Source organism: Elephas maximus, chromosome 1 (genome assembly GCF_024166365.1).
Source record: "Elephas maximus indicus isolate mEleMax1 chromosome 1, mEleMax1 primary haplotype, whole genome shotgun sequence".
Taxonomy (NCBI): Eukaryota; Metazoa; Chordata; class Mammalia; order Proboscidea; family Elephantidae; genus Elephas; species Elephas maximus.
In genome coordinates, this window is record NC_064819.1 from 219,374,979 (window position 1) to 219,401,619 (window position 26,641).

A 26,641-nucleotide genomic window follows, 5' to 3' on the forward strand; every position below is an offset into this window, starting at 1 on the left:
ATCCACAGGGTTTTCATCAGCTGGTTTTCAGAAGTAGCTTGTCAGGCATTTCTTCCTACTACATCTTAGTCTAGAAGCTCCACTGAAACCTTTAGCATCATGTAATCATCCACTGACAGACGGGTGGCGGTTGCGCATGAGGTGCGTTGGCTGAGAATTGAACCTGGGTCTCCTGTATGGAAGGCAAGAATTCAACCAATGATCCACCACTGCACCTTTCTAGTAGGAAGATAATCATACTGGCCCCCTCTCAGTGTGACATGCCTTGGGATGTTTTATTAGAGGGAGTGCGGCTCCATGCTGACCCTTCTACACTTTCCTGCTCCCAGCAGTAGTGCTCTACCATTGCCCAGGCCATGGAACTGAAAGATGCTCAACCAGCTGGCCCACTGTGGAAGGGAAGCTGTGCTTATAATGGTTTAACTCTTTTTTGTTTGTTTGTTTTAAATGCATTTTTAAATTTATTTTGGGAAAACACATAGAACATTTGCCATTTCAACCATTTTCATGTGTATAATTCAGTGACATTAATTACGTTTGCCATGCTGTGCAACCATCACCATTATCAGTTTCCAAATTTTTTCATGATCCTTAACAGAAACTCAGTACCCCCTAAGTAATACCACCCCATTGTCCCCCTCCCATCTGCTCTTGATAACCACTGATAAACTTTCACCATTATACATTTGTCTACTCTAGATATTTCATATTAGTGAGATCATGCAATTTTTGCCCTTGGCTTAGCTCTTTGACCTTCTTCCTCTGCAATATCAGGACTGCCTTAGATTATCAGAGTTCAGGAGCCAGTATCAGACATTTTGAATGTACTCCAGGTCCTGCTGTGACTTGCTGATCAATCTCAAGCCAATGGTTATACCACCGTCTTTGTCTTCTTTCCTTTTGGTTCTTTCATCTGTAAAAGTGGGAACTGGCTAATCAATTTCTCAGCAAATCGACATATAGATCATCTCAAAAATGGTGAAGAAAGACTACTTTTGGAAACGTCATTCTATAATAGCATTTCTTGGTTCTTTTGCTAAGTTAAATCCATTCTCCTGCCTCCCTTCTAACAGGGAATAAATGTCAAGACACGCAGCAAGCCTCACCCCTGCTGCGAGCTCAAACGTGAGCTCCCATGCACTCGTAGGCAGGAGGCTGACGGGTGTCAGGGCATCCCCAGCCACATGCCTGAGCCCCTAGCCTCACCCCACCTATGGCCAACCTGCATCAGCCCCATCTTCTAGGACACTGACATGTCACAGAGAGGGTGCTTGTACCGTGTGTCATTCTTTCCCATAAAGAACGCAGAGTTAAAGCAGAGAAATATCACTCAGGGGTTCTAAACTACACAAATCCTGGGCCTGATATGAGGGGCATTTCTGTTGGTGCCAATCTTGTTTTTGTTTTGTTTTGTTTTGGGGGGGGGTTGTTTGTTTAATCCTGAGTCAGGTCCCCTAGTGGCACAATGGTTAAGTGTTTAACTGCTAACCGGAAGGCTGGCGGTTCAAACCCACCCACAGCTCCACAGGAGAAAGACCTAGAGATCTGCTCCCACAAAGATCACAGGCTAGAAGCCCTATGAGGCAGTTCTACTCAACCACATGGGGTCACTATGCGTCAACATCAACTTGACGGCACCTAACAACAACCACCACCACCTGAACGGGTGTCCAGCAGAGGCAGGAGACACTCTGCTGGTCTCCTGGGATGGAACAGGATCCAGGCGGTGTCCGTCACCACTTGGCCTGAGGTTGCCCTGCAGTTCTAGTTGTCTGGGTTAAGTGCAGGCTAAATGCAGATCCTCGCTGTTTTCCACGGAATAATTGCTAATGCATAGAATCATGATCAGATGTAATTTGTTTCATTTGCAAGTTGGCAGGCCCGAAGAAGCCAGCTTTCTTTTGAAATGATTAGAACAGGGTTATTAGGGTGAGGTCATGGGTTTACAATTAAGTCATTTTTTTCCCCCTACAGTTATAATAATAGTGACAGAACCCAGAATCTCATAGCTGGCTCTTTGGCAAAAGGAGGATATCAGATTTTCAGAGTTTGGGCTGGAGTTGAAGGAATAGTTTCCCACACCCGAGGCTGCTGGTGGGGGCTGGCCTCCTCATACCACACACATTACTCTGCATATCGGGCCGTGCGGGCCGAGGGGTCTCGAGGCCCCCTCTAGCTGGGAGCCAAAGGGTTCACGTCATGACAGGGTGGGAAAAAGTTTCAGTTTAAATCTCAGGTTGGATTTATTGTCACTTGATCTGTCCTGAGATAATAAGAGAAAGAGGAATTCTTCAAAGGAGGAGAAAAAGCATAGCTAACTATTCTGTGCTACCCATGAAAGCGAAATGTCTTTTTACGGGGTCAGGGAAAGTGATCAGCTTCGGGCCACGAGGCATGGAATTTAATTTCCCATATCATTATTTTTGCCTGCTTAGTCACCGTTTTTCAAAGTTATGTTTTCATCTCTTTATCTCCCTTACAAACAAAACACTTCAGAGTCTCCTCAGGACTATTTTTGGCAAGCTCTAAAAAAAATCTGTAACATATTTAAAACCCATCCTGAGGGAAAAAAAGATCCGCTGGAATTAAAATCATCAGATTCTAGGTAGTCATTGAAATTCTGTTGCTCCATGAAAGATTGCTTCTGCCTGTTCTTGGGTTTAAGCTGAAGAAACAGCTGGGAGAACCCTGAAATGGCCATATTGTTAACTAGTTCTCAGACCCTGAGCAAGTCCGTTAACCGAGCTGAAGAGGCTGGATTATGAAAGTATATTGTGACCACGGGAGTCCCTGCAAACAGTTAAAACACTCAGCTGCTAAGCAAAAGGTTGTAGGTTCGAGTCCACCCAGAGGCTCCTCAGAAGAAAGGCATAGCAGTCTACTTCTGAAAAATCAGCCACTGAAAACCCTATGGAACACAGTTCTACTCTGACACATGTGGCGTTGGCCATGAGGCAGAATCGACTCATTGACAACTGGTTTATTATGACCTCTGCCAATCCAAATGCCTCTAGACAAGTGGACACACCCACAGGTTCTGAGGTCATGCATTTTGCAGTTGTACTTCTAGAAGACATGCACTGCTAGAATTTTCCTAAAAGGAGACAGATGGCTTCTCCTCTTGCTGTTAAAATTTACATACACCTTGAACTGTATCTAAGAAATTCTTAGGAATGTGGCCATTGTAAAGTCTCAGGGTACATGCTTGTATTCTGTGTAAATCTTTAAACAGAGAATTTCTAACACCAGATAGTCATCAAAGAAGGAGTAAGCTGCAATATCTTATAGCTTCCCAAGCAGTAACACTTTGCAGTTAAGAGTGTGGGTTCTGGAGTCGGAGTGCCTGGGTTAAAATCTCTGATCTGCCACTTATTAACTCTGTGATCTTAGAAAATTAACTTACCTTCTCCATGCGTAAACCTTCTCATTTGTACAAGGGACTGATTTTACTATCTAATAGAACCGTTATAAAGATTCAAGTAAGGAACCCTGGTGGCACAACGATTAAGCTCTCGGCTGCTAACCAAAAGGTCAGGGTTTCGAACCCATCAGCCACTTCGAAGGAGAAAAAACCTGACATCTGCTCCTGTAAAGGTTATAGCCTTGGAAACTCTATGGGGTAGTTCTGTTCTTTCCTGTAGGGTCACTATGAGTCAGAATCAACTTGCTGGCACACAAAACAAGGATTCAAGTAGCTAATACACTTATAACAATTACCTTAGTTATTGCTCACAAGAGCTCTCAATATATATTAAATATGATTTTGATAAAGTCGATTTGGGTGAAAAAATGAAGAGCATGAGATCTTTATCTACGGATTATTGTTTTAAATCTCTCTTGTTATTTTAAATCTGATAGGAAGAGTTATGTAAAAACAGTCAAAAGTGGTCTTTGCTAGTTCCTTAGTATCTTAGTTGTGTCTAAGTATAGACGTTAAAAAATAACATAGAACTAGGTTGGCAGTTTGAACCGACTTAGAAGCACCTCAGAAGACAGGCCCAGCAATCTGCTTCTGAAAAGTCACAGCCGTGAAAACCACAGGAAGCCGTTCTGCTCTGCACACTTGGGGTTGCTGTGAGTCAGAATCGACTCAACAGCAACTAATGACAACAACATTTAGAATTAACTGTAGTCAACTAGGTTTTTACTACTTGTCATGAATTGAGTTGTGTCCCCCCAAAAATATCTGTCAGCTTGACTGGGTCATGATTCCCTTATATGATTGTATGACTGTCTACCGTTTTATCTTCTGATGTGATTTTCCTACGTGTTGTCAATCCTATCACTGTGATGTAATAAGACGGATTAGTGGCAGTTATACTGATGAGGTCTACGAGATTAGGTAGTGTCTTAAGCCAATCTCTTTTGAGATATAAAAGAGAGAAGCAAGCAGAGAGACATGAGAAACTCATACCACCAAGAAAGCAGAGCCGGGGATAGAGTATGTCCTTTAGACCTGAGGTTCCCACACTGAGATGCTCCCAGACCAAGGGAAGACTGATGCATCACAAGGACCTTCCTCAAGAGCAGACAGAGAAAGAAAGCCTTCTCTTGGAGCTGACGTCCTGAATTTGGACTTGTAGCCTACTAGACAGTGAGAGAATAAATTTCTCTTCGTTAAAGCCATCCATTTGTGGTATTTCTGTTATAGCAGCTCTAGACTAAGACACTACTTATATGCAGTTAGTCAGCAAGCAAATAGTGAAAAATTGACTGCTAGTTCTAAGTGGTGGTTGGAAACAGAAGTATTTTATCATGGATTTATTTTAAAATAAGATTTTAAATTCATTTATCAAAGCACCTTTATTACAAAAAACATGGTAATTTTACTCCTTCGGACAACTACGCTTAACATTTTGGTGTTATTATTTACTTCTGGTTCTTTTTTTGTGCATAATTTTTGTTCCATAGTTGTAGTCATGCAGTATCAAAAAACCCATTGTCGGTAGGAGAGAGATGCTGATGAAGAGTGAGCTACTTGTATCAGGTGGACACTTGAGACTGTGTTGGCACCTCCTGTCTGGAGGGGAGATGGAAGGGTAGAGAGGGTTAGAAACTGGCAAAATTGCCACGAAAGGAGAGACTGGAAAGGCTGACTCATTAGGGGGAGAGTAAGTGGGAGTATGGAGTAAGGTGTATATAAGCTTATATGTGACAGACTGACTTGATTTGTAAACGTTTACTTAAAGCTCAATAAAAATTATAAAAAAAAAAACAAACCCATTGCCATCGAGCCAATTCTGACTCATAGAGACCCTAGAGGATAGAGTAGAACTGCCCCATAGGGTTTCCAAGGAGCGCCTGGTGGATTCGAACTGCCGACCTTTTTAGTTAGCAGCCATAGCACTTAACCACTGTGCCACCAGAATTCCCATGCAGTATCCTGCTATTTTCATTAACCTTTTCTCTCTTTTTTTTTTTTAGCCTGGAAAACTACTCTTTGGCTAATTTCTTTTCTTTTTTGATAGACTTTAAATTCTTAGAGAAGCTTTAGGTTTACCAAAAAATTTGGCCTGATTTCGAGGTACCGCTTTCCTTTTGTAAATAACAAGTTAGAATTAAAGGCATTGTGATTCAGAGAGATCAGCAAGGGTGGGAAAATATGCGAATGGCTTCTCCATTCCAGCGGGAACCTGGATGGAAACCCTCTTTTTGGAAGCCAAGAAGGCAAAGTTCCATTTTTTTCTTGGCAAGACATTTTATGAGACTCTGGTGTCTTTGGACTCTGTGTTTTGGTAGCTTGGAACTAGCCTGAGAACACTTTCATGCCCAACTGATTTCAGAATCTTTCTCCTAACAACAAGGACTCCTTATCAAGCAACTATTTCTAATGTTCAGTCTGATTTCTCGAGGCCGAGGAAGGCAAGTGTTTGCAGCCATGTCAAATCCCCATTTCCTTCTCCCTCATCACCCAATGTGTATTACAACTTTCACAGAAAGAGGGTTTATCATTCACAAGGTGATTTACAAGTTAAGGGATTATCTTAATATCCCATTAGTATTTCTCTCAAATACCGTAGCTGCCACTGTAACAAATACATATTACATTTTATTCTGATCTCTGTCCTTTGGGAGAATATACTTTGGGTTTCTCGGGGTCTCCTATGCCATTGACTCATCTACAGCTGGACACAATTAACACCGGATATTTTTGTCATATAGACCAGCCCAAACTAACAAAGAGAAAGAATTTCTTCCTTTAAGGACCACGGGCCATGCTGTAAGCCTGTGTTTCCTAGTCTGTTGGCACCCAAGTTGGGCGATTTTTACCCTTACCAATAGTATAAATCCCATATGTTGACCTCCCCCTGAAAACTAGATGTTTAGGTTGGCAGATTATGTGGGAGAGTTGGATGTAATCATGAAACTTGAAATCTTGCTTTAATACTGGCTTTTAACTTTTCACTCTGTAATCAATCATGATAGCCACTGTTGAGCTTTATCAGCATGTTAGTTCCTGGGAAGACTATGGAAAGAAATGATCACCAGTCTTATATTTTGGAGAAATGATGCAAGGAAGCTCACTCTTCAGTAAAATCAAACCCTGATCCTTCAAACTAGCAATGCAGGAGATATTTGTCACATGGGAGCCCTGTGGGTTGACTTAGCTAAGGCTTGGCGTCTCTCCTGTGATCAACCACCACACTGGCCTTAGGGACACTGCCTCCCTCTAACTCTAATTCTCAACTGCTGACCTAAGACCATCCTCTGGATTCCCAAAAGTGCTCTATGGCTCAGGGTAGTGGTGGTTCAATGATAGAATTCCACCTTCCACACGAGAGACCTGGGTTTTCATTCCCTGCCAATGCACTTCACGTGCAGCCACCACCTGTCTGTCAATGGAGGTGTGCCTATTGCTGTGATGCTGAACAGGTCTCAGCAGAGCTTCCAGACCAAGACAAACTAGGAGGAAAGGCCTGGTGATCTACTTCCAAAAATCAGTCAATGAAAGCCCTATAAGTCACAAAGGTCTGCTCCACAACCAATCATGAGAATGGCTCAGGATCGGGTAGTGTATTGTTCCATTGTGCATGAGGTCGCCATGAGTCAAGGACTGACTCGGTGGCAGCTAACAGCAACAACAGCAACACTCTATTACTAGCCTAGAAGACTTCAAGAGGACCTTTCCAAAGGACTGGCTTAGCAAAAGGAATTAAGAAACACACGTATGTATGACGTGCCCTCAGTGTGGAGCCTGCTCATGTTCCTTCTTCCGCAGTTCAAGGCCTGTCTGTGCCCATATTGCAAGGTCATCTTTCCCCTCCGACCTCGTAGGGCCTGGAAATTTGCTTGGATTCCGTGAGGCCCAGACCTAACTCCTACTATGTCCTGGTTTCCTGCCCTCGAACCCATGTAAAAAGTCCCTGCACAATTGACACCCTCGCAGGGGAGATGAGCTTTAATCACAGGGCATGGCCTTTCTCACAACCTCAGCAAGAAAACCCTGTCAGAGTACCACATCCATATATTGATGGGTGGACACTCCCAGTGATGGGAAGTTACTTTATTATAAATGGTTATTTTGATAATACATGTTTCAAAGATACACTTAGAGAGGGGCTAGTGTTCTTGGGTGCTGAGGAACTATTTGAAGCTCCAATTAGAAGGAAGTAGACTATGGTATGGAGTCCTGGGTAGTGCAAATGGTTAATGTGCTCCACCACTAACCAAAAGGTTAGAGGTTCAAATCCCACCAAGAGCCACCTTGGAAGAAAGGCCTGTCAATCTACTTCTGAAAACTCAGTGATTGAAAACCCTGCGGAGCACAGTTCTACTCTGACACACAGGGGGTTCCCATGAGTGAGAGTCAACATGGAAGCAACTTGTTTAGACTGTGGTATAGAACAAACAGAAGAACAAAATTTAGGGCACATATTATAGGCCTCCACCTTCTTTACAGAGAGGACACTGATGCATGCATGGGGCGGTTTGAAGAGGAATTGCTGCTGCTGTTGTTGCTGCTATCGTTTCCCCTGGGTGGCTTTTCTGGTGGCAGCTATGCTCCTGCCACGGGGTTCCACTGAGCATAAGCCCCTGGAGGGACTACTTGAGAAAGGTTGCTTCACTGGACAGAGGAGTGCTGGATTCTTGCTTCACCCAGCTGGGAGGGAAAGAGGCCATTAGTTGAGCCCTCACAGGTTCTAGGGCCAGAGGAGCCTCTGTGTGTGTGTGTGTGTGTGTGTGTGTCTGTGTGTGTCTGTGTGTAATTACAAGCTGTATCTCTATCTCAGCATTCCTTTTTCAAGCCCACATTCCATTACCCCATGTTCAACTCAGTTGGCTTCCAGGAGCCCTCCCAGGAGAAACAGCTGCTTTATGCCTTGAAGAGGAAATGTTAAAAGCTCTTGAGGTTTAGAATTTTAAAATCTTCAGGTTGATAACCTCCTTTCTGCTTATGAAAACAAACAGTATTAACTCCTCTCTTGATCAACACAAACACAATTCCCAAATGATTGTTCATCTCCCAAATTCATTCTATCAAGGGAGTGAAGGTGATACCATACAGCCTGTAATTATGTAGTTGTTATGTGCCACCAAGTCGGTTCTGACTCATGGTGACCTTATGGGACAGAGTAGAATTGTCCCATAGGGTTTTGTAGGCTGTAATCTTTATAGGAACAGATCGCCAGGTCTTTTCTTCCATGGAACCACTGGGTGGGTTCAAACTGTCGACCTTTTGGTTAGCAGCCAAGTGCTTAACCATTGCAAGTTGTAGATATTGCTAATAAAGTCAGCTGTTGATATTACAGTATGGGTACTGTTTGTCATTGTCCTACAGTCAGAAAGTAATGCAAAGATAGAGGCCAAAGGATTCCAGCTTGGGGCTGGAAAGTTTCCTGTCTCACCTCTGAAGCCACTACTGATCTAGAAATATTGTTAACCTAGAGAAATTCATTATCCCTATTAAATGAATTGTTGGTAGTCTCTGCTAGGGTTCTTTTTTTAAAAAAAAAAAAATTTTTATTGTGCTTTAAGTGAAAGTTTACAAATCAAGTCAGTCTGTCACATACAAGCTTATATACACCTTCCTCCATACTCCCACTTACTCTCCCCCTAATGAGTCAGCCCACTCCCTCTTTCCAGTCTCTCCTTTCGTGATGGTTTTGCCAGTTTCTAACCCTCTCTACCCTCCTATCTACCCTCCAGACAGGAGATACCAACACAATCTCAAGTGTCTACCTGATACAAGTAGCTCACTCTTTCATTAGCATCTCTCTCCAACCCATTGTCCAGTCCCTTCCATGTCTGATGAGTTAGCTTTGGGAATGGTTCCAGTCCTGGGCCAACAGAAGGTTTGGGGACCATGACTTCCGGGATTCTTCTAGTCTCAGTCAGACCATTAAGTCTGGTCTTTTTATGAGAATTTGGGGTCTGCATCCCACTGTTCTCCTGCTCCCTCAGGGGTTCTCTGTTGTGCTCCCTGTCAGGGCAGTCATCAGTTGTGGCCAGGCACCATCTAGTTCTTCTGGTCTCAGGATGATATAAGTCTCTGGTTCATGTGGCCCTTTCTGTCTCTTGGGCTCACAGTTATCGTGTGACCGTGGTGTTCTTCATTCTCCTTTGATCCAGGTGGGTTGAGACCAATTGATGCATCTTAGATGGCCGCTTGTTAGCATTTAAGACCCCAGACACCACACTTCAAAGTGGGGTGCAGAATGTTTTCATAATAGAATTATTTTGCCAATTGACTTAGAAGTCCCCTTAAGCCATAGTCCCCAAACCCCTGCCCTTGCTCCTCTGACCTTCGAAGCATTCAGTTTATCCTGTAAACTTCTTTGCTTTTGGTCCAGTCCAGTTGAGCTGACCTTCCATGTATTGAGTATTGTCCTTCCCTTCACCTAAAGTAGTTCTTATCTACTAACTAAGCAGTAAATAACCCTCTCCCACCCTCCCTCCCTCCCCACCTCGCGTAACCACAAAAGTATGTATTCTTTTCCGTTTATACTCTTTCTCAAGATCTTATAATAGTGGTCTTATACAATATTTGTCCTTTTGCCTCTGACTAATTTCACTCAGCATAATGCCTTCCAGGTTCCTCTATGTTATGAAATGTTTCAGAGATTCGTCACTGTTCTTTATCGATGCGTAGTATTCCATTGTGTGAATATACCATAATTTATTTAGCCATTCATCTGTTGATGGACACCTTGGTTGCTTCCAGCTTTTTGCTATTGTAAACAGAGCTGCAACAAACATGGGTGTGCATATATCTGTTCGTGTAAAGGCTCTTATTTCTCTAGGGTATATTCCGAGGAATGGGATTTCTGGGTTGTATGGTAGTTCTATTTCTAACTTTTTAAGAAAACGCCAGATAGATTTCCAAAGTGGTTGTACCATTTTACATTCCCACCATCTGCTGGGGTTCTTTAGTAAGGCAAGTCACAGAACCAGCAATGTAGTTCATAAGAATTGAAGGAATTATTTTTTTTTCTTTCCTTCAGAAGACATGCTAGTGATAGAGGGATGGAATATTTTGTTTTGATTTGGTTTTCAAGTTTGCAAAAACAAGAATTAAGCTGTAAGGCATCTGCTTGCCCCTAACACTCACACACCCACACCCACACAGGCACACATACACACTTGTTCACTATTTAATCTGGATTGCTCTCTCTCTCTCTCTTCCTCCTTTTCTTTTTCTCTCTGTCTTAAGTAGGTTATGCATATTCTTGAGGGTTGATAGGACAGTAAAGTCAGAAACAAGAGCTAACAAGAATGGATAGCTGTGATAAGTGGAACTGTTCTTTATTATTTCTCTTATCATTCAGTTCGTGCGTTTTCTTCTTGGTCTTCTCCTTTTTAACAAAGGATATTTCCATTAGAATTATTTTCTTTCCCTCAACTTCAGCTTGAAAATTTAAATGTAGTAGATAAGTGGTGAGTGTATGTGTGTGTGTATGCTTTAAAGCAAGCAGCAGATTTTTCTGTGTGTTGAAAACGATCCATGATAGCATCGATACCATTTGTGTGTGTGCCTTTTTCAATAAAAGGGTTCATCTTAGGACTGGCCTATTTTTAATACAACTGGCTTCTCATGACTGGATTTTAGTGCCAAGTACAAAATGATTTACAAACTCCCTAAATATTTGCAGATCTGATAGACATAAAACAATAAAGGGACTATATTATAAAATATTATAAGGAAAGGATTAATTTATCTCAATGATGGCCCACATAAATGTGAAGATCCTCAATCTTCAAAGTATTATGAATACTTTTGTAATGAGAAAATAGATTAGTTAAAACAAAATGATGTATAAATTTAGCTAAAATTTTCATTTTTATTAGTCTACTGGTATCCAAAGAATATCAAACAGTGTTTATTATTCCATTCACTCATTCACTAAATATTTATTGAGTTCTTCTGTGCTGTGCATTTGGGCTAAGTGTTTGTGATACAGATGGCCCCTGTTCTCAAGGAGTTTACAATCTAGTGGGGTGGTAAATAAACAGTTCCAATAAATTACTGCTGGAAATAAGGGAAGAAGGCCAAGGACAGTGGAGTAGAGCATCTGTCCCTGGAGAAAGAATGTTTATTTTAGTCAATTTGCCGTGTCCAAAGTCTAGCTTCATGGGCTCGGAAAAGTTAGCATAGAAGTGGACTCGCCTTGGCCAAGTAATTAGAATAATTCCTAATAAACTAGCATGCCAATTTATTAATTTATCATGAGAAATGGAACCGCCCAAGGGAATAGACCCTTAAACTCTACAACTAGCACAACAGGCGCTAAGTCATAATCAGAAAGGTTCTTGGTAGGAATGAAATAGAAGACGTTAATGTTTGCTGAAAGATCATAATAGATGATGCTGCCAGGCAGAGAGGGCCTGATGCATCCACCTCCAAGGTGGAGAGACCTGACACTATGACGGGACAAGTCAGAGCTTTGGGCAAGGGCACCCTGTCCAGTGGACGTGAAAGTCTCCAAGGGCATAGCCAAGGTGGGCCCATCCCTAAACCTTTACGTAGATCCCTTAGTTGGTTGCTGTTCATCCTTGTAGGCTGGGCTGATACTGGGCTGATATGCACAGTTATGGCAATGTTGTTTTTAGTTATGTTGAGTAGGTGCCAACTCACGGTGACCTTATGTATAACAGAAACATTGCCTGGTCCTATGCTATCTTCACAATCATTGGTATGTTCAAGTTCATTGTTGTGGCTGTTATGTCAATCGATTTCATGGAGGGTTTCCCTCATTTTCACTGACCCTCCACTTTACCAAACATGATGTCCTTTTCTAATGAGTAATCTTTCTAATGACGTGCCTAAGCAAGCGAGCCAAAGTCTCATCCTACTGGAAGCCTAAAGCCTGGTTTTGTGGGAGCTAAAGCTTATGCAATTTTTCGGGACCTCTTACATAAATTATATCCGTTTGTGAATAAAAGTTAGGCATGAAAGTGAATATTTATTTGGAAGGCTTGCAGGCAAGTGAGGGCCCATATACTTCACAGAAAATCCACCTCTGCAAACCAGTTGTTAAATTATGGAAATACTTTCATAGTAGTTGACAAACTGCTCTGTCCTGGTTGCTGCCACCCTGACCATCCTGCCCCCTCCCTGGGAGACCCTAGACCTCCCCACAGCCCAGAAGCTGAAGAATTAATGTCTACAGTTAGCATTAGTAGCATCTGCTCTGATCATGGTGAGTGGTAGATATTTTTACCAGGTCTTTCTCTTTAAGGCATTTTGTATACATCTCTGATCTAATACATTATGGATTGATTTTGCCGTTTAACTCTCACCGTTAATCCCTTAGTTCAAGTTCTTGACAGAAACTTCACGGTAACCCCTAAATGATGGCAATTAGTACAAGCCTGAAAATATTTAAAATGTTGTTTACAGTGCTCTATGTTGTCAAATAACAGGGAAACATTTGCCTCTTAAGCAAACTACCTTCTAGGACATTCCCAAGAAGAAAGCATAAATAGAAACCCAGCAAGGGTAGCAATCAACAACATTCACAGCACAAATTCCCAAAAGATTAGGGGAGAAAGCAATAGGGTATTTTGCCTGTGTGATGCACGTGTGCATGCGTGTGTGTGTGTGTGTGTGTCCGAGAGTCTTTACAAACCTTTCTCCTGGGGAAAGTTGACATGTTACTAAAAGTAGAAAGAATGGATGCTCAGGGAACAGCCAACTAGAATTTGTGCCATATGGATACAAACCTCCGAAGTCTACTCCCCCCTGATTCAGGTACATTTGAAGGGGTAAGGAAGCTGTGCTTCTATGTTTCTTTAAAGGAAACGTTACTATATTTGACTGTGGGACTTAGTTTTCCACAAATCCGTCATCAACTTGCTGTAATGTTGCTCTTTGGAACGTGTGCAGTATTTCCAGCTTCATCAAGTCAAAAAGAATGGTTTATGGAAGCAGTGGCTCCGCCCCCTCCACCACTCAGGTATCTCCGTATAATTTGGAACTGTGTGTTTCCCAAGGGGCACTATACAAAGGACACTGTGAGAAAATATGCTTCTCGTTTAAGCTGCGAAGTGTTGATAGAACTATCTTCTTCTGACAGTCAGTGACAACCACTGGAGATATTAAAAACCAGCAAACCACCATTGTCTTTTGCTGCATTCTGTCCTTTTAAATTAATTTGTAAAAAGATCTGCAATTAGGACTCAATATTTCACCTACTGAGAAACCATCACGTGTGGTTAATAAATATTTAACATCTCACCTAGTGTGGGGCCTGGCTCCCAGTGAATGTTTGGTGAATAACTGAATGAATAACTGAATGATTGAATGTGCAAGACAGCGAAACAGCTTACTCCCAGCAAAAAGTACACAGGTTCAACAGCAGTGGATGGCAATTTTGCTAAACGTATAACGAACAGAGTAATTTCTATGAGGAGAGAAGCCTCTGCTCAAAAGGAATGCTAAGTGCAGGGACTGGAGACGTGAGAGCATGTGTGTGTGCACATGTGAGTTTGTATGTGTGAGTGTGTGTGTGAGCACACTCTGGTCAGGAAGACCTGGAGGAGATGGGAAGGGACATTTCAGAACTACAGAGGAGTTTATATGTAAACAGTCTCTGTGATGCCAAGCAGAGCATTCAATGCTTCTAGAAGGCATCAAAGTACAGTAGGAAAAGCATGGACTTTGGGTCCAGACAGATAGAAGTATCAATCTGCTGTTTACTGACAGTTCATCCTTGAGCAATTTGCCATACTTCCCTAAACCTCAGTTAACTCATCCTTAAAAGTTGAGATAACAGCATTTACTTCTCCAGGTTGTTTCTGAGAAACTGAGGTAATGACAGCCAACACTTCTATAACATGTATTATGTGTACTATTCTAACCACTTTATATATGTTAAGTCATTGAAACCTCAAAACAACCATATGAGACCAGAATCTTCCTTCATAATGAAGAGAACTAAGGCAAACAGAAGTTAAATAATTGACACAAAATGTATTGTGTAGGGCTTGCTCACAGTAGATTCTCAGTAGATGATAACGGGCCATTATTTATTGCCTCAGCACTAAGCGCTCTGCATCCATTCTCTCCTTTGATCCTCAGAACAACCCTATCACGGAGGGATCTGCAGGGCTTAGAATACTGCCCGGCATATAGCAGACATTTTTTTTTTTTTTTTTGAGAAATAGATATTAAATTACTGGATGAATCTTCACTGTGTCACAGAATTAATTGAGGTTTACGTGAGCAGCTTCTGCAAAGTCACACAGTGAAATCTGAAACCTGCCAACTAACTCCAGGACCTGTGCTCTTAACTGGCATTTAGGGCCTCTGTATCCATCCCCCCAGGGGATCTGGGGGAAAAAGCCCAAGGTAATAGGGAGGGACACAACACCTGGGCATATCAGAATCATTTCAAGTTGATAAGACTGACCTACTTCCCGGTTGTTTAGAAGGCGTGGAATCAATTGTCTTTCCTTTTCCTTGATCTTTTTCCTCTTACCCTTGATAACTGCCTTCGCCCCTAAAAGCATTTGCTTTGCAACTTCCCATTTCTGATTCTGGCAAGGAGAAGGAAAAATATTAAAAATCATACTCTGAGCTATCTATCATTTAGGTAAGACTTCTTAAGGGTTCTTAAGTAATCAGCCATTTGAGATTTAGGATTGTGTTTGATGAGAAGAGGGCTATAATAAGATGGGCGAATAAGTATATAATCTATTTCAATATAATTTTCATATGCTGTAAATAACAAGAGCCAAAAAACCAGTATCTTAAGAGAAAGCTAATTTTAAAAAAGAATGAAATTTTAATTAAAGTATTACACATTGGCATGTAACTGCACATTAAAATTGAATTAATTACTTCTGTGTGCATCATGGAAACCCTAGCGGTGAAGTGGTTAAGTGCTACAGCTGCTAGCCAGAAGGTCGGCAGTTCGAATCCACCAGGTGCTCCTTGGAATCTCTATGGGGCAGTTCCACTCTGTCATATAGGGTCACTATGGGTCAGAATTGACTCAATGGCAAAGGGTTTGGGTTTTTTTGTTTGTTCGCTTTTGAGCATTATTTCTATAATATCGTAAGTGAACAGGGCTTCCAAAAACTATTTCTTTGATTTAGAATTAGAAAGTATAATAGTTATTTGCTTCCAGATTGGTGGACTAATTATTGAATTCTGTCATTCTTAATGTTTCAGTGCTTGATATGATTAAGCATGGATTAAAGACTAAAATTAATAAAGAAAGAAAGAAAGGCCCGTTTTCAAATACCAAACAGCTTCAGTAACTTCATGCCAGCCTCTGAAGGACATTCATGCCTTGTTATGACAACGAATTACTATAAAGTGTGCCTAGCATATAGATTGCACCCTTTGAGACAAAGAGTCATCCTTAGTAGCTGATGGAAATAAATAGGCCAGCAAAATTTAGAGGGAAGGGAAAAAGACCAGCCAGTTAAGCTCTATAATAATTGCTTGTCACTGTAACATCAAGAAGTTCATCCTTTTAGGAACTCGTTATGTGGCTAGGCCATTATGTTCTTTGGATGGAAAAAATGCAGTAATTCACAGCAAAAGAATGACAGGATTCTGCTGGTTTACCTAATGGTATTGACTAGACAGGAGAATTATGGCTTGCAAGCAAAGAGTGATTCTGTATTTGGAATTGTTTTGCTACCTTAGTGCCCTATCTAATTTTTTTCTTCTTTTTAAAAATATCAATACACTTGAAAAATATCAAAGAGACAACCACCAATTTTTTGATCCACTGGTAGAGTGCACAGTTTCCAGATTCGTGCTCAATTACTTGCCAGTGAAAACCTCTGCTGTTCCTGGGAGGAAACTGGGAAGAGATGCTATGCTTTAGTGCCCCTTGCTGGTCAACCTGAAGAAAATCTGAGTGTAGTGATTGCCAGAGCCCAGGTTTTTATAAACGATATGGCTCGTTCTATTCAGATGAGTAGGAAGCCAAATTAATTTAACATAAACATCTATATAAGGAAGAGATGATTTATATTGAAATGCACATATCAGAAGGGAAAAAGTTCAATATAAAGGCAAGTAAATGTTAAGGCCTAGCCTAACTTCAAAATAAATCCAGGTAATAAAAAAATACATCCCTGTAAATGCACCCTCGTTTTAGGTACAGTCGAATCAGTTCCAACGCATAGCGACCCTACGTACAACAGAACGAAACACTGCTTGGGTCCTGCACCATCCTCACAACAGCCCATTCTTGCTGCTACTGTGTCAATCCATTTTGTTGAGGGTCTTTCTCTTTTTTCTATGACCCTCTACTTTGCCAAACATGATGTCGTTCTCCAGGGACTGATCCCCCCGATAACATGTCCAAAGTACATGAGAGGAAGCCTCGCCATCCTTGCTGCTAATGGGCATTCTAGCTGTACTTCTTCCAAGGCAGATTTGTTCATTTAAAAAATCATGGACAAATTACGGCTAAATGCACCCTTACAAAGTAGCAAACGTTTTCCAGGCCCAAAGTATGATTTTTCTCAATTATGCCTCCAAAAATGTGTCTGGCTTCTCAAACCATGAGGGAAACAATAGATACCAAAAGATCCCTTATTGAATTCCCCATTCAAATTAACTTCCAAAAAAGAAAGAAAACTTCTTTCTATAGAGGCAAAAGAGCATACCTACATTAATGCATGAGTTGATTGATAATTACTTTATAATCTGGAATAAGGGGGCTCTGATTATGGTGAATGTTTTTTCTCTGTGTGCCATTTTCTTAGGTTCTGACTACATTATGCTAATAATTTAAAAACAGCAGCCACCATATGATTATGCTCACAAGCTGTCCATCAAAGCTAATTAACTCTTAGGATTCTACAGCGAGCCATCAGACCTAACATTATCAATCTTATTTGAAACACCACTGGAGACTGGGCTTAGATTCAATCTCTGGGAAATGGTGGGAGGAAGAGTAACATCATCAGACCCTGTCTAACTTCAGGGGGGATTAATGTGAATCACCATCAGCACAAAGCTGATTCCCATGAGATGGAGGTCTCCAACCTTTTTTACCAATTCTGACACCAGCCGTCTCTTCCATTGTACTCTCTACTTCTCTTCTGGGTTCAATAATCCATTGCAGTGGCCACATAGAATTCACAGGCCGTACTTACAATTAAGTAGTTTATTAAGGAATAGGGTAAAACTCAGGATCAGGATCAACGGGCTACAACTTGGGATCAGGATCAGGAAGCATGTAGGCAAAGTCTCCCTTCTTCAGTGCAGGGCAGCTCTCTCAGCTTCTCTTGGCCCTGCTGTCTTTTACGACCGGTTCTGCCTCTGACCCCGTCCAGGCCTGTCACTGTCTTCAGAGTTACAGCCCTTCACCATGTCAAGCTCTTTTAGGAGGTTCCTTGCCTCCTCTCTCTTTCTCTTTCTCTGTCTGCTTCTTCCTGATGCTTCTCTTCCTGCTTCTTTCTGTCTCAAAAACCTCTGTGGATCTGGCTGCTTATATCTACAAACTCCTCATCAATTTCAAGGCATGGCACTCCCACCAGTGAGTGACTAATCCTCTCTCAGTAGGCTACAGATACTTCATTTGCATAGTAGGCTACAATTTACCTCATTTGCATAGTCTGACCATTTCCTGCAAAGTGCATACCAATAATAGGGCAGGCTGCAGTCCAAGGCCAGGCAGAAAGTCTCAAACCATCCTTGTTTACAGCTTACCCAGGAAATGTCAATAAACCCAGACAAAAGTAACAAACCCCCTGGGGTAGAAACTAGAGCAAAGGTAACTCCTCAGGGCAAAAAAAAAAAACCTCTCAAGCTGTTTTTCCAAAGAACCAAGGCAAAAGGCCATATAAAGGAACTCATTTCACCATACTCTCCTACTCCACAGGAATTTGAGTCCACAAGATCCAGCGCTGAGGCTTGAAAAAAGTTTATTCAGGCAGACCAGATAATACCAAGGTACATGGGGACCACCTCATGTAGCAGCCTTGGCATAGGTACAAGCCAACCTCAGATCTCTTGGCCAACAGATAGATCTGGCAACAGGCACCAGAAAGAGGTGATCCTTCGAAAGCCTAGAGGCTTCAAGGAATCCAGATTATCCAAATCGACCTTGAAAAAGAAGAATAAAGTTGGAAGACTCATACTCGCAGTTTCAAAACTTACCCCAAAACAACAGTAATCAAGACAGTGTGGTACTGGCATAAGGACAGACGTATAGATTAATGGAATGGAATTGAGAGTTCATGAATAGACCTATAGATTTTTGGTCAATTGATTTTCAACAAAAGTGCCAAGACAAGTACATGAGGAAAAAATAGTCTTTTTAACAAATAGTGCTGGGGCAACTGGATATTCACATACAAAAGCATGAAGTTGGACCCCGATCTCACACCATATACAAAAATTAAATGGATCAAAGACAGAAATGTAAGAGCTCTAAAACTAGAAAACTCTTAGAAGAAAACATAGTAAACCGTCACGTCCTTGGATTAGGAAATGGTTTCTTACATATGACACCAAAAGCCCAATTAACAACAGAGAAATAAATAGGACATTATCAAAATTTGAAACTTTTGTGCTTCAAAGGACACACTCAAGAAAGTGAAAAGGCACCCCACATAATGGGAGCACATATTTTCAAATCATATGTCTGATAAGGAACTTGTATCTAGGATATATAAAGAACAATTACAACTCAATAGTAAAAAGACAACCCAATTAAAAAATGGGCATAGCCATCTAAGATGCATCAATTGGTCTCAACCCACCTGGAGCAAAGGAGAATGAAGAACACCAAGGTCACACGACAACTAAGAGCCCAAGAGACAGAAAGGGCCACATGAACCAGAGACCTACATCATCCTGAGACCAGAAGAACTAGTTGGTGCCTGGCCACAATCGATGACTGCCCTGACAGGGAGCACAATAGAGAACCCCTGAGGGAGCAGGAGATCAGTGGGATGCAGACCCCAAATTCTCATAAAAAGACCATACTTAATGGTCTGACAGTGACTAGAGGAATCCCAGCGGTCATGGTCCCCAAACCTTCTGTTGGCCCAGGACAGGAACCATCCCTGAAGACAACTCATCAGACACGAAAGGGACTGGACAGTGGGTAGGAGAGAGATGCTGATGAAGAGTGAGCTAATTATATCAGGTGGACACTTGAGACTGTGTTGGCATCTCCTGTCTGGAGGGGGGATGGGAGGATAGAGAGAGTTGGAAGCTGGCAAAATTGTCACGAAAGGAGAGACTGGAAGGGCTGACTCATTAGGGGGAGAGCAAGTGGGAGTAAGGAGTAAGATGTATATAAACTTATATGTGACAGACTGACTTGATTTGTAAACGTTCACTTGAAGCTCAATAAAAGTTAATAAAAAAAAAATTGACTTCACAGCATTTAAAGACAAGTGTGGGAAAAAAAATGGACATAGGATCTACATAGACTTTTCTTCAGAGTTGACATGCAAATGGCCAATAAGCACACGAAAAGATGCTCAAATATCATTGGTCACTAGGGAAATTCAAATCATATCCCCAGTGAGATACCACTCCATATCTACTAGGATAGCTATAATAAAAAAAAGGCAGACAGTAACAAGTGTTTTAAGAATGTGGAAAGATTGAAACTCTCATTTCCTGCTGGTGAGAATGTAAAATGGTGTAGCCACTTTGGAAAATATTTTGACAGTTCCTCAACAGTTAAACATAGAGCTACTGTATGACCCAGCAATTTCATTTCTAGATATATACTCTGAAAAATTGAAAGCAGGAACTCAAAAAGACACTTGTACACCAATGTTTACTACAGTATTATTCACAATAGCCAAAAGGTGGGAACAACCCAAGTGTCCATCAATGGATGAATGGGTAAATAAAATGTGGTATATCCATATAATAGAATATTATTTGGCAATAAAAAGGAGAGTAGTACTGATACATGCTACAACATAGATGACCCTTAGAAACATTATGCTGAGTGAAATCAGTCAGTCATAAAAGGACACATATTGTATGAATCCATTTATATGAAATATCCACAACAGGCAAATCTGTAGAGACAGAAAGTAGATTAGTGGTTGCCAGAGGCTTAGGGGTGGGTGAGAGGACTGAGGGTGTCAGTTAAGAGACAAGTTTTCTTTTGGGAATGATGAAAATGTTCTGTAGTTGATTTTGCTGATGGTTGCAAAACTTTATGAATATCCTAAAAACCATTGAATTGTACATTTTAAATGAGTGAATTATATGGTATATGAATTGTATCTCAATAAAGCTGTTTCCAAAAACAAACAAAAAACCCTAGGGAGCAAAAGAAGTCATTAGCTAGTAAATCTTTAATAGATTACAGGATTCTATCATTGGCTTTAGTTCTTAGCCAGGACTAGAGTCCTTAAATATGGGTAAGGAACGAAGTGTCCAGTAATGATCCTAAGCATGTTATTTCAAGGAATTGAGGGCAGAAGGGCAGATAATGATGGAAATTGATTTGGCACTTCCTTAAAAAGCTAGAAATAGAAGTACCATACTATCCAGCAATCCCACTCTTTGGAATATATCCTAGATAAATAAGAGCCATTATACCAATAGATATATGCACACCCATGTTCATTGCAGCACCGTTCACAATAACAAAAAGATGGAAACAACCTAGGTGCTCATCAACAGATGATCGAATAAACAAATTATGGTATATTCACACAATGGAATGCTATGCAAAGATAAAGAACGATGATGAATTCCCAAAACATCTCATAACATGGATGAATCTGAAAGGCATTATGCTGAGTGAAATTAGTCGCAAAAGGACAAATATTGTATGAGACCACTATTATAAGAACTCAAGAAAAGGTTTAAACACAGAAGAAAACATTCTTTGATGGTTACAAGGGTAGGGAGAGAGGGAGAGTGGTATTCGCCCACTAGATAGTAGACAAGAATTATGTTAGGTGAAGGGAAGGACAACACACAATGGTCAGCAACACTGGACTGAACCAAAAGCTTACAAGCTTCCTGAACACAACCAATTCGAGGGACAGAGTGGCAGGGGTCTGGGGACCATGTTTTCAGGGGACACTTAGGTCGATTGGCATAACGAAGTTTATTCAGAAAATGTTCTGCATCCCACTTTGGTGAGTGGTGTCTGGGGTCTTAAAAGCTAGCAAGCTGTCATCTAAGATGTATCAATTGGTCCCAACCCACCTTGAGCAAAGGAGAATGAAGAATGCCAAAGATACAAGGAAAATATTAGCCCAAGAGACAAAAGGGGCCACATAAGCCAGAGATGGCATCACCCCGAGATCAGAACTAAAATATGGTGCCCAGCTACCACCAATGACTGCCCTGACAGGGAACTCAACAGGCAGTCCCTGATGGAGCAGGAGAAAAGTAGGGTGCAGAATACAAATTCTAGTAAAAAGACCAGACTTAATGGTCTGACAGAGACTGGAGGAACCCCAGAAGACATGGGCCCCAGACTCTCTGTTAACCCAGAACTAAAACCGTTCCCAAAGCCAAATCTTCAGACAAAGAATAGACAGGACTATAAGACGTAAAATGATACTCACGAAGAGTGTGCTTCTTAGTTCAGGTAGACACACGAGGCTAAATGGTCAGCTCCTGTCTGGAGGAGAAATGAGAAGGCAGAAAGGGATAAGAGCTGGCTGAATGGACATGGGAAAGGAAACCCCAGGTGGAAAGGAGGAATGTACAGTCACACTATAGGGATAGCAACTAGGGTCGCATAACAATATGTGTATAAATTTTTGTGTGAGAAATTAACATGACCTGTAAACTTGCACCTAAAGCACGATAAAAAAAAAAAAAGGGCAGGTATGAGACCCGGTCAGGGCTGCCCTGGCTGCAAACGTGGCTTGAACCTGAGTTGCAGAGGGTTTGACTAGAGCTCCTAGAACCTCTGCCCAAGGCCAGAATCCTCATAAAGACCAAAAAGTGACATCCCGGGCTGGGGAGAAGAGAGTTCCAGAGGCTGGGAACTGGGCAGGGCCTGAGGTAACCTCTTCTGTGTTCCTGTTTTTAGTTGCCACGGAGTCAATTCTGACTCAGCAACCCCATGTGTACAGAGTAGAACTGCTCCATAGGTTTTCCAGCCTGTGACCTTTTGGAAGCAGATCACCAGATCTGTCTTCTGAGGCTTCTCTGGGTGAGTTCAAAACACCCACCTTTCAGCTAGTAGTTGAGCACTTAACCATTCGCGCCACCCAGAGACTCTATTATGTCTTCCTAACTTCCCTTTTTGATTCCTTTAAAATCAGAATGTTAGGCTTTAGTGAGCAGGTAATTCTTTCAGTATTCTTCTCTTACTAGCTCTGTGTTTTCTAAGCACAGGTCTGCCAACTGCACTTATTAAGCCCATATGCTATATTGTCGTGTCAGTTTCCTTATCGATCTTCTTTACTGGACTTCAAGATCCTGGAAAATGGGAACTATGGTTTTTATCTCTGCAACCCACAAGGCCTCACCCACTGCACATAGGAAACGCTGCATAGACGTTTGTTAAAAGAATGAATACATGAGTACTTGGCTTTCGCATTTTTACTTGTTAGAGTTCATATAGCTTCCTATTATGCTAGATTGAGCCATTTCAGAGCTTGTTAACTAAAGAATCCTAACTAAAGCATTGATTTCCCATAGACTGACATACTTACCAATAATATTAGCTTAACATTTATTGAATATTTCAGGACTGGGCTTCATGCTAAGCAATTCATATTCATCATCTCATTTCATCCTGACAACAAACCCATGAGTAGATATTTTTATTACCCCCGTTTGACAGATGCGGAAACTGAGGCTTACAGAGATTGAATGACTTGCCCAAAGTCACAGACTTAATAGTAGTGAAGCCATGAGTGAAACCTCAGACTCCAAAGCCTGTGACTCCTTGATATTTTCTCAGTGGACCCTTGTCAGAGGCCAATGGAAAGAACAACAAGAGTTGAGGCTTGAGTTGCTGGTGGTACTAGATCTTTGCTTAAGCATCTTTGCACACAGCTTCCTCAGAAACTCTGGCTGCAATGCTCTGAGATTCCCTTATTCCATAGGCACAAACTAGTGCCCAAGCAACCCCTTCCTTTGAGGAGGGGATCATAAAAATAAGGCAACCATAAAAAGAACGGGTGGGTTTCTCCCCTTTGGCCAGAAATTCAGTCTATATTCAACTCAAACTAGAAAGCCTCTTCAGATTTTTTCAGTCTACGACCCAGCTTCCAAAGTTTTCATTTTGCCCTCTTTTATTCCCCCTTTTTTTTTTTTTTATACATTTTAGCTGCACTTCACCAAGCTCTACACAAAGGGAGAACTCACAAGGAGTTGAATGCTTACCAGAATGGAACATTCTGACATTTCAAAACGGGTGGCTCAGCTTGAGGAGTTTCAAAAAGGCATGCTTCAAATGTCCGGAAAGTTGTTAGAAGAGGTTAAACAGCTTTCGCATCGACCTCAGTCAACAAAATTAAATGTTTGCTCATTACATGGTCACCATGTCCCAGTGCAAACAGCCTGGTATTTTTCCTGTTTTCTGCTTCCCCCCATCACCTTGGCTGTGTATATGTTATGACTGGATGGCACTCAGGAATTGTTTTCTCCAGGAAGGGTGGGTGTTCATGCCCCAAGTCGGGGCAACTCCTGCTCCAGGAGAGCCTGGAGTCATTCAAGACCAATGTCTACCATTAGGGAAGTTAAGATAGAACCAAAGTTGGATCCAAAGCAGTTAGGGCATTCAGCGTGTCTAGAACTAAGCCCAAATTCTAGGAAGTGACAGGGTTGCCAATAGTGGAAACTCTCTTCAAACTTCAAATTAACTGTATGGGCAGAGAAAGGAAGTTCAGGCTTCTTCTGAATTCTTCTTTCAAAGCAACAGCAAAATACCATCTACCCCTTACAGTTCTCCTCAGTACTCCTGGGTAGGTGAGCTGCACCTGTCGGAGACCCCAAGATAACATTCAGTCCTTCTCCCATCATCATACCTCTAGAACTCAGCACAGACCTGACTTAATTTTTATTTATTGCTTAAATGACTTGTAAGGTCAGTGGAGGGAAGAAATGCCTTGCGAAAGCATGGCTGGGAACTGACTCCTCCGTCATAAGGAAGACTTTGGATCTCACGGGGAGCACCCCTTACAGTAAGAAGGAGCCACACCTAATCTGCTGATAGGCTATTCTGGGCATCATAAAAAACCTGAGGAACTTTTCATCATTTTCCAAATCAGTGGCTGGTAAATTGGCCCTGACTCCTGCTAACCCTGTGTATATCAGAGTAGAACTGTGGGCCGTAGGGTTTTCAGCGGTTGGTTTTTAGACGTAGGCTGCTAGGCCTTTCTTCCAAGGCACCTCTGGGTAGGCTGGAACTTCCACTCGTTCAGTTAGTAGCCAAGTACTTCAGCCATTTGCACCATGCAGGCACTCCTTGATCATCTGACTACCCTTTAAAAGCATTGTAAAGCTTAGCTTTTAAAATGATGCCTTCCTTTGTTTTAAATTTCTGAGAAAAATAGTATTTTAAAACCAACACTTGTCTTTAACATAAGATTAAATATGTTGTTGTTTTTGTTAGGTTCCATCGCGTCTGTTCCAACTCACAGCAACCCTGTGTACTACAGAATGAAACACTGCCCGGTCCTGGACCACCCTCATAATTGTTGTTATGCTTGAGCGCATTGTTATAGCCACTGGTCAGTCCATCTCCTTGAGGGTCTTTTATGCTTTTCCTCTGACCCTGTCTGGCGAGGTCCACATGTATATTCGACGTTTATATTGTTGAAAAAAGGTATTTGCAATGAAGTCATTGGTCTTGCAAAATTCTATCATGCGATCTCCAGCATCATATTTCTATCACCAAGGCCGTATGTCCCAACTACTGATATTTTGTTTCCAATTTTAGCATTCCAACTGCCAGTAATTATCAATGCATCTTGATTGCATGTTTGATCAATTTATACTGCAGAAATTGGTTAAAATCTTCAATTTCTTTATCTTTGGTCTTAGCAGTTGGTGCAAAAATTTGAATAATAGTCATATTACCTGGTCTTCCTTGTAGGCGTATGGACATTATCCTCTCTGATAGTGTTGTACTTCAGGATAGATCTTAAATTGTTCTTTTTGATGATGAATGCAACGCCATTCGTCTTCAATTTGCCATTTGTCAAGATTACATATACTGCATATATATTTGAAATATAAAATACTTTGAAAATATTAAAAGAACAGAGATCAGAGAATACCATTTTCATAATGTCCCTTTCCATTTTCATGAAATGTGAAGAAGCTTACTTTTTTCAATTATGAAATATTTAATGGACAGAGTCTCTTAAATCTAAAATAGTTTTTAAATATCACATAAATGATAACGTTAATCATCTCGTGGCTGCCCCTTCCAAAAAAATCTTAGGATATAATTTATGCATTTGATATCTAAATATAATAACATTAACCACAGTTTCTTATGTACCTTGTTTTCAATCTGCATAATGTTTGGTAAAGCTCCTAAAACGGCTTTTTTAATTTTAATCCATTGTCCAAATTTTCCACCACTGAAGAAAGCATCAGGAAGATTTCTACCTGGTATTAGATAAAAAAAGGTCAATGGTAAATCCTAAGGTAGAAAGCCAATTTTCCCTCTCTGTATTTCAAACTCAGGTTCTCACTGAAAAGACACGCTGAGCCACCCAGGTCTTCCTGAGTTGGAAGCACATGAGCCTGACATTTACTTTCTATTATTATCTGTTGGGCCCCTTACATCCTTGCCTTCCTCCCACTTATGAGACATGTGCCTATCTGCCTAGGAGAAAAGAGAAATGATCAGAATATTTCATGCACCAAATGGAAATGGAAACAGGGCAATGTATAAGTAAGTAGAAGCAGAACATGTCATGAAAGCTAAACGGGGAGAAGAGAGGAGACTGGACACATTTCACAGCCTTAGCAAAGGATTTCCAGATACAGGTGGCAGAAGCAAATTGCCTGTCAAGAGATTCATTTCATAACTAGGCCAGCCATGTAGAACAGCCACCGTGCCGTGAGGACACCACCACTGGCCCGCATCTTGGGGGCTCCGAGTCAGGCTGCTGGAAGGACAGCGTGGGGCTCCCCAGCAACAACCACATTGCAGGTGACAGACAACAGGGTTAATGCCCCCAGCCACCCCTTCATGCTGCCACTGCCAAACCATCCATCAAACAAAGAGTAGAAGGGGGATGGGAATGAAGGAAGAGGAGAGGG

General features: G+C 41.5%; 1 protein-coding gene across 3 annotated transcripts in view; it reads left to right on the forward strand.

The window, feature by feature from the left end:
* SASH1 (SAM and SH3 domain containing 1) overlaps positions 1-26,641 on the forward strand; it is a 392,317-nt gene that overhangs the window by 42,362 nt on the left and 323,314 nt on the right. The window lies entirely within an intron of this gene.